Source organism: Mobula birostris, chromosome 11 (genome assembly GCF_030028105.1).
Source record: "Mobula birostris isolate sMobBir1 chromosome 11, sMobBir1.hap1, whole genome shotgun sequence".
Lineage (NCBI taxonomy): Eukaryota > Metazoa > Chordata > Chondrichthyes > Myliobatiformes > Myliobatidae > Mobula > Mobula birostris.
The window spans coordinates 11928186-11946670 of NC_092380.1; positions in this window are offsets into that span (position 1 = coordinate 11928186).

The window sequence follows — 18485 nt, forward strand, 5'->3', positions numbered from 1 at the left end:
CCATCGAGTTTGCTCCGCTATTCAATCATGCCTGATCCTTTTTTTTCCTCCTCCTCAACCCTATTTCCCGGCCTTCTCCCCGTAACCTTTGATGCCATGTCCAATCAAGAACCTATCAATCTCTGCCTTAAATACACCCAATGACCTGCCCTCCACAGTTGCACATGGCAACAAATTTCACAAATTCACCACCCTCTGGCTAAAAAAAATTCCCTGCATCTCTGTTTGAATGGACGCCCCTCTATCCTGAGGCTGTGCCCTCTTGTCCTAGACTTTCCCACCGTGGGAAACATCCTTTCTACATCTCCTCTTTATAAGCCTTTCAACATTTGAAAGGTTTCAATGAGATCCCCCTTCATCCTTCTAAATTCCAGTGAGTACAGACCCAGAGCCATCAAACGTTCCTCATATGATAACCCTTTCAATCCTGGAATCATCCTTGTGAACCTCCCCTGGACCCTCTCCAATGCCAGCACATCTCTTCTAAGATGAGAAGCCCAAAACTGTTCACAATACCCAAGGTGAGGCCTCACCAGTGCCTTATACAACCTCAGCGTCACATCTCTGCTCCTGTATTCAAGACCTCTTGAAATGAATGCTAACATTGCATTTGCCTTCCTCACCGTCAACTCAACCTGCAAGTTAACCTTCAGGGTGTTCTGCACAAGGACTCCCAAGTCCCTTTGCATCTCAGATTTTTGGGTTTTCTCCCGGTTTAGAAAATAGTCTGCTAATTTATTAATACTCCCAAAGTGCATGACCATGCATTTTCCAACATTATATTTCATTTGCCACTTTCTTGTCCATTCTCCTAATCTGTTTAAGTCCTTCTGCATCCTACCCGTTTCCTCAACAGTATCTGCCCCTCCACCAATCTTCGTATAATCTGCAAATTTGGCTACAAAGCCATATAATTCATCATCTAAATTATTTACATACAGCATAAAAAAAGTGGTCCCAAAATCGACCCCTGTGGAACACCACTAGTCACTGGCAACCAACCAACCAGACAAAGATCCTTTGATTCTCACTTGCTGCCTTCTTCCAATCAGCCAATGCTCTAACCATGTTGGTAACTTTCCTGTAATACCACAGGCTCTCAACTTGGTAAGCAGCCTCATGTGTGGCACCATGTCAAAGGCCTTCTGAAAGTCCAAATATTCGACACCCACTGCATCCCCTTTATCTATCCTGCTTGTAATCTCCTCAAATAATTCCAACAGGTTCATCAGACAGGATTTTCCCTGAAGGAAACCATGCTGACTTTGTCCTATCTTGTCCTGTGTCACCAAGTACTCCATCACCTCATCCTTAGCAATTGACTCTAACTACTCAGGTCAGGCTAACTGGTCTATAATTTCTTTTCTGCTACCTTCCTCCTTTCTTAAAGAGTGGAGTGACATTTGCAATTTTCCAGTCCTCTGGCACCATGCCAGAGTCCAATGATTTTTGAAATATCATTTCTAATGCTGCCACAATCTCTAACGCTACCTGTTTCAGAACCCTAGGGTGCAGTTCATCTGGTCCGGGTGACTTATGTACCCATAGGTCTTTCAGCTTTTTGAGCACCTTCTCCCTTCTAATAGCAACTACACCTACTTCTCTTCCTTCACACACTACAACATCTGGCACACTGCTAGTGTCTTTCACAGTGAAGGCCGAAGCAAAATATTCATTTAGTTCATCTGCCATCTCCTTGTCCCCCGTTATTATTTCTCCTGCCTTACTTTCTAGCGGTCCTGTATCCACTCTCATCTCTCTTTTATTTTTTACATAGTTGAAAAAGCTTTTACTATCCACTTTGATATTATTTATTAGCTTGCTTTCATGTTTCATCTTTTCCCTTCTAATGATTCTTTTAGTTGCTCTCTGTAGGTTTTTAAAAACTTCTCTATCTTCCCACTAATTTTTGCTTTGTTGTATGCCCTCTCTTTTGCTTTTTCAGTAGCTTTGACTCCCCCTGTCAGCCATAGTTGTACTATTTTACCATTTGAGTATTTCTGCACTTTTGGAACACACATGTCCTGCACTTTCCTCATTTTTCCCAGAAATGCACACCATTGCTGCTCTGCTGACATCCCTGCCAGCATCTCCTTCCAATTTACTTTGGCCAACTCCTCTCTCATACCACTGTAACATCCACTGAAATACTGCTATATCAGACTTTACCTTCTCCCTATCAAATTTCAAGTTGAACTCATCATATTGTGATCACTGGTTCCAAAGGGTTCTTTTACCTTAAGCTCCCTAATTGCCTCCAGTTTATTACATTACACCCAGTCCAGTATAGCTGATCCCCTAGTAGGCTCAATGACAAACTGCTCTAAAAAGCTATCTCTCAGGCATTCAATAACTCACTCTCTTGAGATCAATGATCAACTTGATTTTCCCAATTGACCTGCATGTTAAAATCTCCCATATGACTATCATAACATTGCCCTTTTGACATGCCTTTTCTATTTCCTGTTGTAATCTGTGGTCCATCTCCCAGCCACTGTTGGGAGGCCTGTATATAACTGCCATCAGGGTCCTCTTACCCTTGCAGTTTCTTAACTCAACCCACAAGGATTCAACGTCTTCTGATCCAATGTCACATCTTTCTACTGATTCGATGCCATTCTTTACCAGTAAAGCCACGCCTCCCCCCTCTGCCTACCTTCCTATCCCTCTGGTACAATGTGTGACCTTGGAGATTCAGCTCCCAACTACAACCATCTTTCAGCCACAATTCAGTGATGGCCACAACATCATACCTGGCAATCTGTATGGCTGTATAACTATCAGCAGACTGCCATCAGTTACCAAAGCAAATTCCCTCAGTGGCCTCTGCTGTGAACTGGCAGCATGTGATGGTTGAATGGTTGTTCAGATCTCTGCATACATTTTATGTTTGTTGACTGATCTTCCACATAAATTTTGTGAGCTAAATTTTATTTCATATCTCAAACTTTTTATTTGGTAGTGATCTACCACCAGGCTCAAGGACAGTTTCTACCTTTTGCTGTTATAAGACAACTAAATGGTCCCCTAGTAGATAAGATGGACTCTTGATCTCATGATCTACCTTGTCATGGTCTTGAACCTTATTGTTTACCTGCACTGCACTTTCTCTGTAGCTGTTACACTTTAATCTGTATTGTTATTGTTTTACTTTGTTCTACTTCAATGCACCTGTAATAATTTGATTTTGTATAAACAGTAAGCAATCCTCCTCCTGTCAAGGCAAATGGCATCGACTTACCCAGCGCCTGCCGATTCACCTACCTGGGCAGCATCTTTCGGCAGGATGGTGGGACCAAGGATGAAATCCAGTGCAGACTCAGCAAGGCTGGAAACACCTTCAGGTCAATGAGCAACCCATGGGGATCAAGTGCAGGTCCACACCAAGGTGAAGCTGTACCCGAGCTGTGTTCTGTCCACACTCTTGTACAGGTCAAAATGCTGGCGCATGACAGAGAACAACCTTGCCCAGCTGTCGTCATTCCACACCATGAGCCTCAGGAAGATCCTCTGCCTGCATTTCCTGGCCAAGAAGGATCTCCAACCATGCCCTCCTCCTTCAGTGTCACCAAGAGGACATGGCCACAATCATCATGAGGAAACACTGGAGATGGATTGGGCACGCAATGAGAAGAGAGGCCAACTCAATCATGAAGACAACACTTCATTAGACCCCTGAAGGGGGGAAGGAACATGGGAAACCAAAGACATCTTGGCACCGTACCTTAGAGGCTGAAATGAGGACTCTGAACCACACTTGTGGTTCAATAGAGAAGATGGCCAAGGACAGACAGAGATGGAGGACCTTCATTGCCTCCCTAAGTACCAGCAGTGCAATACGGTAGGAAACTTTGTCACATGGTGTGAGCAGAATTAACTGCAGCTTAATGTGAAAAAGACTAAGGAGCTGGTGGTAGACCTGAGGAGAGCTAAGGTACCGGTGACCCCTGTTTCCATCCAGGAAATCAGTGTGCACATTGTGGATGATTACAAGTACCTGGGGATACGAATTGACAATAAACTGGACTGGTCAAAAAACACTGAGGCTGTCTACAAGAAAGGTCAGAGCCGTCTCTATTTCCTGAGGAGACTGAGGTCCTTTAACATCTGCCGGACGATGCTGAGGATGCTCTACGAGTCTGTGGTGGCCAGTGCGATCATGTTTGCTGTTGTGTGCTGGGACAACAGGCTGAGGGTAGCAGACACCAACAGAATCAACAAACTCATCCGTAAGGCCAGTGATGTTGTGGGGATGGAAATGTACTCTCTGATGGTGGTGTCTGAAAAGAGGATGCTGTCCAAGTTGCATGCCATCTTGGTCAATGTCTCCCACATAATGTACTGGTTGGGCACAGGAGTACATTCAGCCAGAGACTCATTCCACCGAGATGCAGCACAGAGCATCATAGGAAGTCATTCCTGCCTGTGGCCAGCAAACTTTACAACTCCTCCCTTGTAGGGTCAGACACCCTGAGCCAATAGGCTGGTCCTGGACTTATTTCATAATTTACTGGCATAACTTACATATTACTATTTAACTATTTATGGTTCTATTACTATGCATTATTTATGGTGCAACTGTAATGAAAACCAATTTCCCCCGGGATCAATAAAGTATGACTATGACTATGACTATGACTAAGCAGTAACTAATTAAACAGTTTTCAAGACAAGCTTTTCACCGTATCTCAGTCACCATCATCATTACTTGCCATGTCATTCATATGATGTGGGTGATAATGGTCTTTCCATGTCCTCGGCAAATTTTTCTACAGAAGTGGTTTGCCATTGCCCTCTTCTGGGCAGTGCCTTTACAAGATGGGTGACCCCAGCCATTATCAATACTCTTCACAGATTATTGATTATTGATGGTACACTCCACACGGTGTTTGTCTGCCTGGCGTCGGTGGTCGCATACCAGGACTTGTGATGGGTACCAGCTGCTCATACAACCATCCACCACCTGCTCCCATGACTTCACGTGACCCTGGTCGAGGTACATGTTACAATGACTTCCTTAAGGATGAATTTCCATTGCTGGATTGGCAAAATGCATGGTACACTCTACACAGTGTTTGGCTCGAGGCACGATGGGGTAAGGGGCTTGTCTCTTTCCTACATGTCTCTCTGACCCAACCGCAAGAAGCCAAGTAAATTGCATGGTCTTATTCATAGGTCTGTCAGTGAATTCAAATCATTTTAGTTTTGATTGTTGTTCTTTCTAAGAAAAAGACTATTTCTAAATTGGGAATTGCTTGAGAATATCTGATCTTTGGATTTCCTGTTTTGATAGTCCAAGAAAGCAAGAGGTCTCACTGCAACACTGAGCCTCAGCAGGAGTGAGTTGCTTTTGTTCTTCATTTGGGTTCAGTGGCTACATTGATTCCTCTTTCTGCATTGTGGCCAAGGATTCCCCCTCTGACATGTCTGTTTCTGTCCTTTCTCACCGTATAGGTCCAATACATTTATGTTGGCTCACAGAGCAATCCCATTTTCTCATTAATTTCACCTACAACCAATGCTTCTCACGTTCCCATCAAGTCCTCGCACACTCTACCACTTATCTGCACGCTAGGGCTAACTTACAGCAGTCAATTCATCTACCAGCCTGCATGACATTGGAATTTGGGAGGAAACCAGAGCTCCTGAGGAGAACATACAAACTCTACGCAGACAGGACCAGAGATCAGGATTAAACCAGGGTCTCTGGAACCGTGGGACAGCAGATCTAAAAGTTCCCGCTCTCACTTGGATAAAAATAAAAGTGCTTCTTCATGCAATGTGTGGCACGTATTTGGAATGAGCTGCTGAGAAAAGTGGTTGAGCCGACCGCACTGAAACTATTGAAATGTACGTAGATAGGAAAGGTTAGCGGGCAATGGGCCAAACATGGGCAGATGGGACTACAAACAGGAGACCCAGTCCATCATGGATAAAGCCTTTCCCCACCACTGAGCAATCTACAGGGAGCACTGTCGCAGGAAAGCAGCGTGCGTCATTAAGGACCCCCACCGCACAGACCACGCTCTCTTCTCACTGCTGCCATCAGGAAGAAGGTACAGGATCCTCAGGACCTACACCACCATGTTCAGAAACAGTTATTACCCATCAACCATTGAGCTCATGAACCAGTGGGGCTAACTTTACTCAATTTCACTTGCCCTATTACTAAACTGTTCCCACAACCTATGGACTCACTTTCAAGGATTCTTCATTTCATGTTCTGGCTTCATGTCATTCATTGGTAGGTGACCGACTCTGGTGAATTTCTGCAGGTGTACCGTGGAGAATTTGCTAACTGGTTGCCTCCCCACCTAGTTTGGAGGGGCCACTGCGCAGGATCAGAGAAGGCTGCAGAGGGGTTGCAAACTCAGCCAGTTCCATCATGGGCACCAGCTTCCCCAGCATCGCGGACATCTTCAAAAGGCAAAGACTCAAACAGCTGGCACCCATCATTAAGGACTCCTGTCACCCAGGACATGCCCTCTTCTCATTGCTACCATCAGGAAAGAGGTCCAGGAGCCTGAAGACAGACACTCAATGTTTTAGGAATATATAATGTTTGTTCATTGTGTGCCATATCATATGACATGGCTGATTATGGTCTTGTCAAATTTTTCAATTGAACTGCTTTACTGGCTCATCCAGTTTTCTCAGCTTCTGTCTCTTCCCCTCCTGCTCCAACCCCCACACTTATGATGTCTGAGGTTTCTTTTATGTGGCTACAACCATGAGGAACTGCTCACAGGGTCTGCCACAAATAGCTCAGCCTTTATTGAAAGCAGACGCTCTAGACTTGATAGCGGTGCACATGATTAAAGAGGTATATATAGAATGGGCTTTTTCCCAGAGGGCTTAATTTTAAGATGATTGGAGGAAAGTGTAGGGGGTATATCAGAGGTAAGTTCTTTGCACGGAGAGTGGTGGAGGTGCATGGAACACCCTGCCAGGGGTGGAGGTAGAGGCAGATACATTAGGGGCATTTAAGAAATTCTTAGATCAGCATATAGATGATAGAAAAGTGGAGAGTTGTATAGGAGGAAAGGGTTAGATTGATCTTACAGTAGGTTCAAAGTTCAGCGTGATGTTGTGGGCCAAGGGGTCTGTACTGTGTTCTAACGTTCTATGTCCTGAGATGATCTGAGCCTCTACATTGTTGGAAAGTGCAAGGAATGATCAGTCCTTCTTCGCATGGGACCTAACCATCAACACAAGAGATTCTGCAGATGCTGGAAATCCAGAGCAACACACACACAAAATGCTGGAGGAACCCAGCAGGTCAGGCAGCATCTATGGACCCTTCTTCAGGACTGGCAAGGAAGAAGCCAGAATAAGAAGGTCGGGGGGGAGGAGGGGAAGGAGTACAAGCCGGCAGGTGATAGGTGAAGCCAGGTGTGTCGGGGAATGAAGTGAGAAGCTGGGAGGTGATAGGTGGAAGATGTAAAGGGCTGAAGAAGAAATCTAATAGGAGAGGAGAGTGGACTATGGGAGACCTTACCCGATCCATAAACCTAACCTAAATCTAATCATAATCCTATACTTATATCAGAGCTCAAATTCAAAACCCAGCCTTAAACCTAACCTTGGCCTTGATCTGAACTCCAGGCCAAATGGATTGAAAAAGCAGGGTGTCAGGACCAGAGCCAAGGATCAGGTCGGTTCTGCTCGCGGTTCTGCGATGTTTACTTGGCTCTGCACTGAACTGAGGCATAGGCTGTGGCCTGCTCCGGGCTTCATGTCTAAGGACTCACTTTCATTCTAAGTGCTTGTGGAAGAAAAATAGTAAGACATTGTGACGAACGTTAACAGTAGTAGTGAGGTTGGGGATGGTATTAAACAGGAAATTAGAAATGCGTGCAATAAAGGAACAGCAGTTATAATGGGTGACTTCAATCTACATATAGATTGGGTGAACCAAATTGGTAAGGGTGCTGAGGAAGCGGATTTCTTGGAACGTATGCGGGATGGTTTTTTGAACCAACATGTCGAAGAACCAACTAGAGAGCAGGCTATTCTGGACTCGGTTTTGAGCAATGAGGAAGGGTTAATTAGCAAGCTTGTCGTGAGAGGCCCCTTGGGTAAGAGTGACCATAATATGGTGAAATTCTTCATTAAGATGGAGAATGACATAGTTAATTCAGAAACAAAGGTTCTGAACTTAAAGAAGAGTAACTTTGAAGGTATGAGACGTGAATTAGCTAAGATAGACTGGCAAGTGACACTTAAAGGATTGACGGTGGATATGCAATGGCAAGCATTTAAAGGTTGCATGGATGAACTACAACAATTGTTCATCCCAGTTTGGCTAAAGAATAAATCAAGGAAGATAGTGCACCCGTGGCTGACAAGGGAAATTAGGGATAGTATCAATTCCAAAGAAGAAGCATACAAATTAGCCAGAAAAAGTGGCTCACCTGAGGACTGGGAGAAATTCAGAGTCCAGCAGAGGAGGACAAAGGGCTTAATTAGGAAAGGGAAAAAAGATTATGAGAGAAAACTGGCAGGGAACATAAAAACTGAGTGTAAAAGCTTTTATAGATATGTGAAAAGAAAAAGATTGGTTAAGACAAATGTAGGTCCCCTACAGGCAGAAACAGGTGAATTGATTATGAGGAGCCAAGGACATGGCAGACGAATTGAATAACTACTTTGGTTCTGTCTTCACTAAGGAGGACATAAATAATCTTCCAGAAATAGTAGGGGACAGAGGGTCCAGTGAGATGGAGGAACTGAGGGAAATACAAGTTAGTAGGGAAGTGGTGTTAGGTAAATTGAAGGGATTAAAGGCAGATAAATCCCCAGGGCCAGATGGTCTGCATCCCAGAGTGCTTAAGGAAGTAGCCCAAGAAATAGTGGATGCATTAGTGATAATTTTTCAAAACTCTTTAGATTCTGGACTAGTTCCTGAGGATTGGAGGGTGGCTAATGTAACCCCACTTTTTAAAAAAGGAGGGAGAGAGAAACCGGGGAATTATAGACCGGTTAGCCTAATATCGGTGGTGGGGAAACTGCTGGAGTCAGTTATCAAAGATGTGATAACAGCACATTTGGAAAGCTGTGAAATCATCGGACAAAGTCAGCATGGATTTGTGAAAGGAAAATCATGTCTGACGAATCTCATAGAATTCTTTGAGGATGTGACTAGTAGAGTGGATAGGGGAGAACCAGTGGATGTGGTATATTTGGATTTTCAAAAGGCTTTTGAGAAGGTCCCACACAGGAGATTAGTGTGCAAACTTAAAGCACACGGTATTGGGGGTAAGGTATTGATGTGGATAGAGAATTGGTTGGCAGACAGGAAGCAAAGAGTGGGAATAAACGGGACCTTTTCAGAATGGCAGGCAGTGACTAGTGGGGTACTGCAAGGCTCAGTGCTGGGACCCCAGTTGTTTACAATATATATTAATGACTTAGATGAGGGAATTAAATGCAGCATCTCCAAGTTTGCAGATGACACGAAGCTGGGTGGCAGTGTTAGCTGTGAGGAGGATGCTAAGAGGATGCAGGGTGACTTGGATAGGTTAGGTGAAGGGACAAATTCATGGCAGATGCAATTTAATGTGGATAAATGTGAGGTTATCCACTTTGGTGGCAAAAACAGGGAAACAGATTATTATCTGAATGGTGGCCAATTAAGAAAAGGGGAGGCGCAACGAGACCTGGGTGTCATTGTACACCAGTCATTGAAATTGGGCATGCAGGTACAGCAGGCGGTGAAAAAGGCGAATGGTATGCTGTCATTCATAGCAAGAGGATTTGAGTACAGGAGTAGGAAGGTACTACTGCAGTTGTGCAAGGCCTTGGTGAGACCACATTTGGAGTATTGTGTGCAGTTTTGGTCCCCTAATCTAAGGAAAGACATCCTTGCCATCGAGAGAGTACAAAGAAGGTTCACTAGATTGATTCCTGGGATGGCAGGACTTTCATATGATGAAAGACTGGATCGACTAGGCTTATACTCATTGGAATTTAGAAGATTGAGGGGGGATCTTATTGAAATGTATAAAATCCTAAAGGGATTGGACAGGCTAGATGCAGGAAGATTGTTCCCAATGTTGAGGAAGTCCAGAACAAGGGGTCACAGTTTGAGGATAAAGGGGAAGTCTTTTAGGACCAAGATTAGGGAAAACTTCTTCACACAGGGAGTGGTGAATCTGTGGAATTCTCTGCCACAGGAAACAGTTGAGGCCAGTTCATTAGCTATATTTAAGAGGGAGTTAGATATGGCCCTTGTGGCTAAAGGGATCGGGGGTATGGAGGGAAGGCTGGTACAGGGTTCTGAGTTGGATGATCAGCCATGATCATACTGAATGGCGGTGCAGGCTTGAGGGGCCGAATAGCCTACTCCTGCACCTATTTTCTATGTTTCTATGTTTCTATGTTAAGGGGTTAATAACATTTCTCTAGTATGTGAATTTAAAGTCTGTTATCACTCATCTGCGGCTAATATACACTGTGTGACAGAAATGTGCTTTGTAGACAGGATGGGGAAAAAAAAAGAAGTCTGTGCTTCCTTGTTCTAAGAATTATCACATGTCTGTGCTTGGGGAAGCCTGATAGACTGTCCTGAGAACTAACACTTAAGAAAATGTCCTCTCAAGGATATATTGTGCTGCTTTGCTATTCTGTAGGTTCCGCCTTACAGCTTTGAGTGCTTCTTGTCACGAACATTTGGGGTATAAATAAGAGTGTACTGTATTGTTAAGCAGAGTTCCAAGATCCCGCTTTTAGGTGCTTGGGCTCTCCATGATACCTTGTAAATAAAATCCTTTAGTCTGAAACAACTCTCTGAGTTGGCCTAATCTATTCTGTCTGCTGCTCCTGAGATTTATCTGCAACAATGCTATTTGCTTACTTTTACCGTTGGCACAATTTGTTTTTTTTTTCTCTCTGCACATTGGGTGTTGGTCTTTTTTTCTGGTTTTTTTTTTGTTTTCTTTGTTTAGTGGCTGCCTGTAAGGAGAGAAATCTCAAGGTTATATAATGTATGCATACTTTGATAATAGTTGTGCTTTGACTTTAAGCTTAATGCAATTCTGTTCAAGCTGACTCTCAACTACAAACCTATAACACTACACTATCTTTACCAATTTAACAGTGCAGTACACCCTAGCCTGGGGCTCAATGTTTCCTGGTTTCTAACACTGCCTAGCAATATGGAAATCTGCAGAAAGCTGCAATTCTAGAATCAGAATCAGAATTAGGATTATCATTACGAACAAACATCATGAAATCAGTTGTAATTACACAATACATTAAAAATACTGTAAGTAAAAAGGGCTAGAGGGTAACCTTAGGTAATTTCTAAGTAAGTACATGTTCAGTACAGCACTGTGGGCTGAAGGGCCTGTATTGTGCTGTAGGTTTTCTATGTTTCTAAAAAGGATATGGGAAGAAGGCAGGTGTATGGGGTTGAGTGGGATCCAGGATCAACCATGATGGAATGGTGGAGCAGACTCGATGGGCTGAATGGCCTAATTCTGCTCCTATGTCTTATGGTAACAAAAATAAATAAATTAGTGCAAACGAGGAATTATATATAGAATAAAAAGGGTTAAAACCTGGCTGACTTGTTTGCAGCTTGACTAGCCACACTATGTGAATAATGTTGCATGCAAGATAACTAATCAAGCCTTACTAACTGCTAACCGTAGGGTTGCTTGAGACACCGACACAAGGAACAAAGGAGTGCTTTGTTGCATGAGACAGCTGCTTTGTGTAACCACTAATCAAGGATGTCTGGCAATGATCAGAGTGATAACGAATGTTTGACAAGCAGCCCCGGACAGTGCTTGGGGCTCAGTTGTATAGAGATCATTAAGAGCACCAAATTTCTTGGTGTTCACCTGGCAGAGAATCTCATCTGGTCCCTCTACAGAGGTTGTATTGAGAGCATCCTGAGCAGCTGCATCACGGCCTGGTTCGGGAGGGGTGAGAAGATGGCAGCATGACGACAGTGCACGCAGCCACTTCAGTGATGAATATCTGTTATCTGTCAAGTAGGGGACAGTGCACAATCCTGATTTAATGGAGACAGACGTGAGAGCACAGCGGAACATCTGGAAAACTTCTGAAATGCCTACTTTGCTACAACTGCTACTGTGTGGTAACCGGAATCTCCGGAGCTGAAGTCCCCGAAATCCTCGGCTTTGCTTGTTTCAGCGGCTGGGGAGAGGTCGAAGGCACTCGGCAGAGGATGGCACTCGGGAGGCTGTATCGGAGAGGCTGCTCGGAAGCTCGAAGTTTTCGGATGGACGGACTCCGTGTTGGCTGCTTCCAAGGTATCGGCAAGTTGACGGTACCTGGAGGTTTACGGCAGGGAGTTTCTCCCTTTTGCCGACGCTATCAGGAACTCAGGAGTCAATCGACTTGGGACTTCGAGACTTTTTTTTACTGTACCTTTGGTCTGTTCTTTATCAAATTATGGTATTGCTTTGCACTGCTGTAACTATATGTTATAATTATGTGGTTCTGTCAGTGTTAGTCTTTGGTCTGTCTTGTTTTCTGTGATATCACTCCGGAGAAACATTGCATCATTTCTTAATGCATGTATGCATTTCTAAATGACAATAAAAGAGAACTGAGTGTTCTCATAATCTAAATCTAAATCTAAATTGCACCATCTCAGATTGCAAGACCCTGCAGCGGATAGTGAGGTCAGCTGAGAAGATCATCGGGGTCTCTCTTCCCACCATCACGACATTTACACCACACGCTGCATCCGCAAAGCAAACAGCATTATGAAGGACCCCACACACCCCTCATATAAACTCTCCTCCCTCCTGCCATCTGGAAAAAGGCACCAAAGCACTCGGGCTCTCACGACCAGACTATGTAACAGCTTCTTCCCCCAAGCCATCAGCCTCCTCAATACCCAGAGCCTGGACTGACACCAACCTACTGCCCTCTACTGTGCCTATTGTCTTGTTTATTATTTATTGTAATGCCTGCACTGTTTTGTGCACTTTATGCAGTCCTGGGTAGGTCTGTAGTCTAGTGGAGTTTTTGTGTTTTTTTTATGTAGTTCAGTGTAGTTTTTGTATTGTTTCATGTAGCACCATGGTCCTGAAAAACATTGTCTCATTTTTACTATGTTCTGTACCAGCAATTATGGTTGAAATGACAATAAAAAGTGACTTGACTGGACTTGACTTATAGATATCCAGGCTCTATGAGCAGGACTCTGCAGATCAACTGAGTGATGCAAGCTTGCTAATAAACAGTATGTAATCTTAAGTAAACTGTAGTTGACAATTATTCCCTTGGTCTGAGCCTAAAGTCCTCTGGTAGAGAGGCAGATCAACAAAGACTACTAATGGGATGACACTCATGGGTTCATGGACCATTCAAAAATATTATGGCTGAGCCAGAGAGGAAGAATCTGCTCCTAAAACATTGAGTGTGGGTCTTCAGGCTCCTGTACCTCCACCCTGATGGTAGCAAAGAGGAGAGGGCTTGTGTCGGGTGGTGAAGGTCCTCAATGATAGATGATGCCTTCTTGAGGAACCACCTCATGAAGAATTCCTCAATGGTGGGGCATGTTCAGCCACATCTTCATGAATATCAAAGCCACATTCCTGCTCCTAATCCTTACGCCAGGCTCAGACATTTCCCTGATGCCTTTTAGTGACATCTCCCCACAAATTGTCTTCCATTTCAGACAAATAATGTTTGGTTCATCTCTCAGTTCAGGTGTGCTCACATAACCTGAGGAAGAGCGAGCAAAACTGTTGACATAAGTTTTAGAATGACAAGTGTGAAAAGAATTCAAAGTTGCTTTCCAAACTTTCAGCCTTGAAAATGAGGCCAAGGTTCTGTCTCCAGAAGTTTCTTAACTTGATCTGGTTGCAGTTAATAATTACTTTTTGTTTCAGCAAATGATATTGGTACGTCTGGTGTGGTTTAATACTCTTTGGAACAGTTACTCAAACTGTTTGAGTTGATTTAGGTCAGCACAGAAACAGGGCCTTTGGCCCATCTAGTCCGTGCCAAAACCATTTAAACTGTCTACTCCCATCGACCTGCAACAGGACCATCGCTGCCCAAACCCCATATACCTCTGAACTCTTGCCATGTAAGAGTGTTCCAGTGTCATGGAGAGGGCTCCAAGTAAAAACCTTAAAATTAGTTTTTTGATGGAATACAAAGAGATGGATGAGGAAATATTTTGCTTTCTTCCAAAGTTGCGGATTGTAGGAATTATGCTTCTACTGTAATGCGCTCTTTTGAAGAAGCTGTGTGGATTGTCAGTCTCCACACAGAGAGACTCCTACCTCCTCCTTTCCCTTCTGCACTGTTGCTTCTCTGTAACTTTTCCTGAAGTCTCGCTTGGGATGCATTTGAATTAAGAGCATTAAGATATCAAAATTTAGGCTATATGAGGTTATTTGTTTTTTGAGATATATATTTATTTATTGAGATTTTCTGGCCTTTCGATCGGCACAGGTACTGTAAAGCAACACTCACAACACGCTGGAGGAACTCAGCAGGTCGGGCAGCATCCGTGGAAACGATCAGTCGACGTTTCAGGCCGGAACCCTTCGCTGAGAAGATCGTCGGGGTCTCTCTTCCCGCCATCACAGACATTTACACCACACGCTGCATCCGCAAAGCAAACAGCATTATGAAGGACCCCATGCACCTCTCACATAAACTCTTCTCCCTCCTGCCATCTGGAAAAAGGCACCGAAGCATTCGGGCTGTCGCGACCAGACTAAGTCCTGACGAAGGGTTCCAGCCCGAAACGTCGACTGATCGTTTCCACGGATGCTGCCCGACCTGGTGAGTTCCTCCAGCGTGTTGTGAGTGTTGCTTTGACCTCAGCATCTGCAGAGTATTTTGTGTTTAAGGTACTGTAAATCGTTCTGCTAACCACTATGCTACCGTGCCAGAGAGCGTTTCATGAGATATCGGTGTTTTCCTGGCCCTTCGATCCGCGCTGCCCAGCAATCCCCGACTTAACCCTAGCCGGACCACGGGACAATTTACAATGACCAATTACCCCACCAACTGGGAACCCAGGTCACTGAACTCCTTACAGGCGGCGGCGGGAATTGAACCCGGACCGCAGGTACTGTAAACCGTTGTGCTAACGTGCCAGGGAGCTTTTCATTCAGAGCAAACAATCATAGAGCCGTACAGCGCAGAAGCAGACCCTTCAGCCCAACATGCTCATGCTATCCCACTGAAGGGGCCGTACTGAGTGGCATAGCAGTTGGTGCACCGTACTGCTGCCGTAGAACAACGCATTTCACAACACACGCCAGGGACAATGAACCTGACTCGGATTCTGATCGCTGGCAGCACATCAGGCGCCAAGCTGCAGAGCGAGTCTGCGGGGTGAGCAAAGTGGCAAGATCTATTATTATTACTACTTCAAAATCAGAGCTATTAACACACCCAAAAAAAACCGCGCTGGGAGGAGACACAGAATAAATCAAAGCGTTAGAGAGACGGTCTGGTACCAAAGAGACAGACGGACTCGGAATGCGAACATAAATGTTGGTTGGCTTGCCTAACTTTAAGTATATGGCGAAAACCCAGCTGTTTTTCATATTACTACAATGTTTCAGGGGCGATCAGTCACTGTAATAAACTTTTATGTGTGTTCTGCTGCGTTCACCGGCAACTTTTATGTGTGTTACTGTAATAAATATTCCTTTGCACTTCTTTAAAAAATAAAGCACACTTGTTATTTTTAAATCCCGTGACTTGTTTCGCGGGGTTAAAGGAGAAACCCACAGACAGGCACTTGACAGCGCGGCAGGAAAAGGAACCAGACGCCGACTGCAATACAGTTCTGAGCAGGCAGACAGTCGCAAAGGAAGTGACACGTCAAAGGAGCCGAGGCTCTGATCGGGCAGTTCATTTATCCCCCTTGATTTATTATTCTCTGGTGGGCAATTGTCCAGCAGCGCCCCCCCCCACACACACACACACACACGCACCCGGCATTGATCGACTACTGCTGGGGTGAAACGAGATGCTCCGAGGAAAATGATTATTCAAGAAAATGTTGGGGCCAGGGGATTTATAGAGGATTCTGTTCATTTCAAGAAAATGAGGATTCTCTGCCAAGTAATCAGTGGTAGGACCATTAAAAGAAAACTTATAGCAGGCGATGATAATTTCACCGAGTGTCTTTCCTGGGAAAATTGACCTCGGCCAACTGAACTTAACAGAGAATCAAGTTCTGGTCGATTTGAAGCAAGGTCGACGGTTTAGAAACTTTTCTACGTGTGAGCACTAGATGGCAGGCGAGAGCAGCGCACCGGGTCGCCCCCTTCCAGGTCTCAATTCCTCTGACATTCCCCACTAATTTCTGGCTGAAACCAGAGCTGCGGCGCAGAGAGCCACGTGGCACATTTCCCAAAACAGCAGACAATATTGTTAATACATTATAGAGAGAGGCCTTAACGACCACTATGAAGAAAGTAAATATTTTGCAAATAAAAAGCATGTCACAAGACACAGGGAAAAAAATCGCTGTGGAAAGCCGCTCTGCTGGATATTGCTTAATTGCATCGTATCTGAAAATCCGCGAGTGTCTGAGAGAGGGAGCGGGGAGACAGAGAGGAAGAAAGAAAGAGAAAAAATCTGGAGAAACGCCGAAACACAAGAGACTCTGTAGATGCTGGAAAACCAGAGCAACACACGCGAATGCAGAGGAACTCAGCAGGTCGGGCAGCATCTATGGAGGAGAATAAGAAGTCGAAGTTCCGGGTCGAGACCCTTCATCAAGACAGCATTGAGTCCTGACATATGTATCCAGAAAGTTGAAGGGTCTGGACCCGAAGCGTTAGCTAGTTATTCCGCTCCAAAGATAGAGGAATTCTTTGTGTGGACGGGCCTCTCGTGCTCTGTAAAAACGAGGTCTTGTTCCTGCATGTTCTCAGAGAGCAGTTACTTCTTACACTGACAAAGCTCCTCATTAGAGTTTCCAGACTCAGGGGGACAACTTAAGTACTAAATCCCCTTTCTTTTGGAGTTCTCTTTCCTTGTGCATGTTAATTAATATTAATGTATTTACATTCTTGTTGGCATATGTTTGTCCTCATTTTGGGATGTACTGAGTTGCTGCTGTTAAATAAAACTCAATTTTCTTTGCATTACCCTGGGTATGTATGCCTACCCCCACAATAAACGAATGTCAATGCGTCTACTCCACGTGGTCGCTGTGACGTCACGACTGGTTACAGACAGCCTCCCGGTCCCGGTGGCACCGGGGTCCCGTTCCTGAACGACACACACAAAATGCCAGAGGAACTCAGCAAGTCAGGCAGCAGCTATGGAAATTAATAAAGAGTCGACGATTCTGGTGCAGATCCATCACCGAGACTGGAACAGAAGGGGGAGAGAGACCAGGGGAAGGGAAGGAGCACAAGCTGGCAGGCGATAGGTGACGGGGATGTGGGAAAGTCGGGGAGGGGAGATGAAGTAAGAAGCTGGGAGGTGATAGGTGGAAGCGGTGAAGGGCTGAGGAAGGAGGAATCTGATAGGACAGTACAGCGGACTGTGGGAGAAAGGGAAGGAGGAGAGCCAGAGAGAGGTGATGAGAGGAGAAGAGACAGTAACCAGAATGGGGAATGGAAAAAGAAAAAGGGGGGAGTGGGGTAAGTTCAGAAGTTAGCAAAATCAATGTTTATGTCATCAGGTTGGAGGCTACCCCAGATGGAATACTAGGTGTTGCTGTTCCAAGGAGAGAGAGCAGCACGCCATGTGTGCACAGCCCTCCGGTGAAAAATGATATCGTATCCGTTAAATAGGGGCCGTGGACCATTCTGATTTGATGGAGAATTGACGTGAAAGCACAGAGGAACATCTGGAGAAATTTCTGAAACGGCAGTTCTCTGCTGTTGTTACTGTGCGGTCGGGAATCTTCCGGAGGGAAGGCCTCAAAATCCCCGGCTTTGCCTGCTGTTGGTGACCAAGATTGAGGTCGAATCGTTTGGACAGAGATGGCGCTCAGTGCTCAGTGTCAGAGAGCTGATCAGAGCTCAAATTTTTTGGATGACTCAGAGTCGGATTGTGGTCAACATGACAGGGAGAGTTGTTCTTCCTTCTCCCACCTGCATGAGATGTGGGACATTTGAGAGACTTTGAACTTTTTACTGTGCCATGGACTGTTCTTCATCAAGTTATGGTATTGTTGCACTGTTGTAACTATATGTTATAATTATGTGGTTTTGTTAGTTTTTTCAGTCTTGGTCTGTCCTGTGTTTTGTGATATCACACCGGAGGAAATATTGTATCATTTCTTAATGCATGCATTACTAAATGACAATAAAAGAGGACTGCGTGTCCTCATAATCTAAAAAAAACCTGATTTTGAACTCATCACGGCAGTAGAGGAGACCATAGACAGACAGCTATGGGAAAGGGTGGCCACCTGGAGATCCTGCCTCGTGTGGTGGTCAGGGCGAAGGTGGTCAGCCCTAGAGAACCATTTAGAACTTGAAGTGCTCTGTATAGATGTAAGCTGGAGA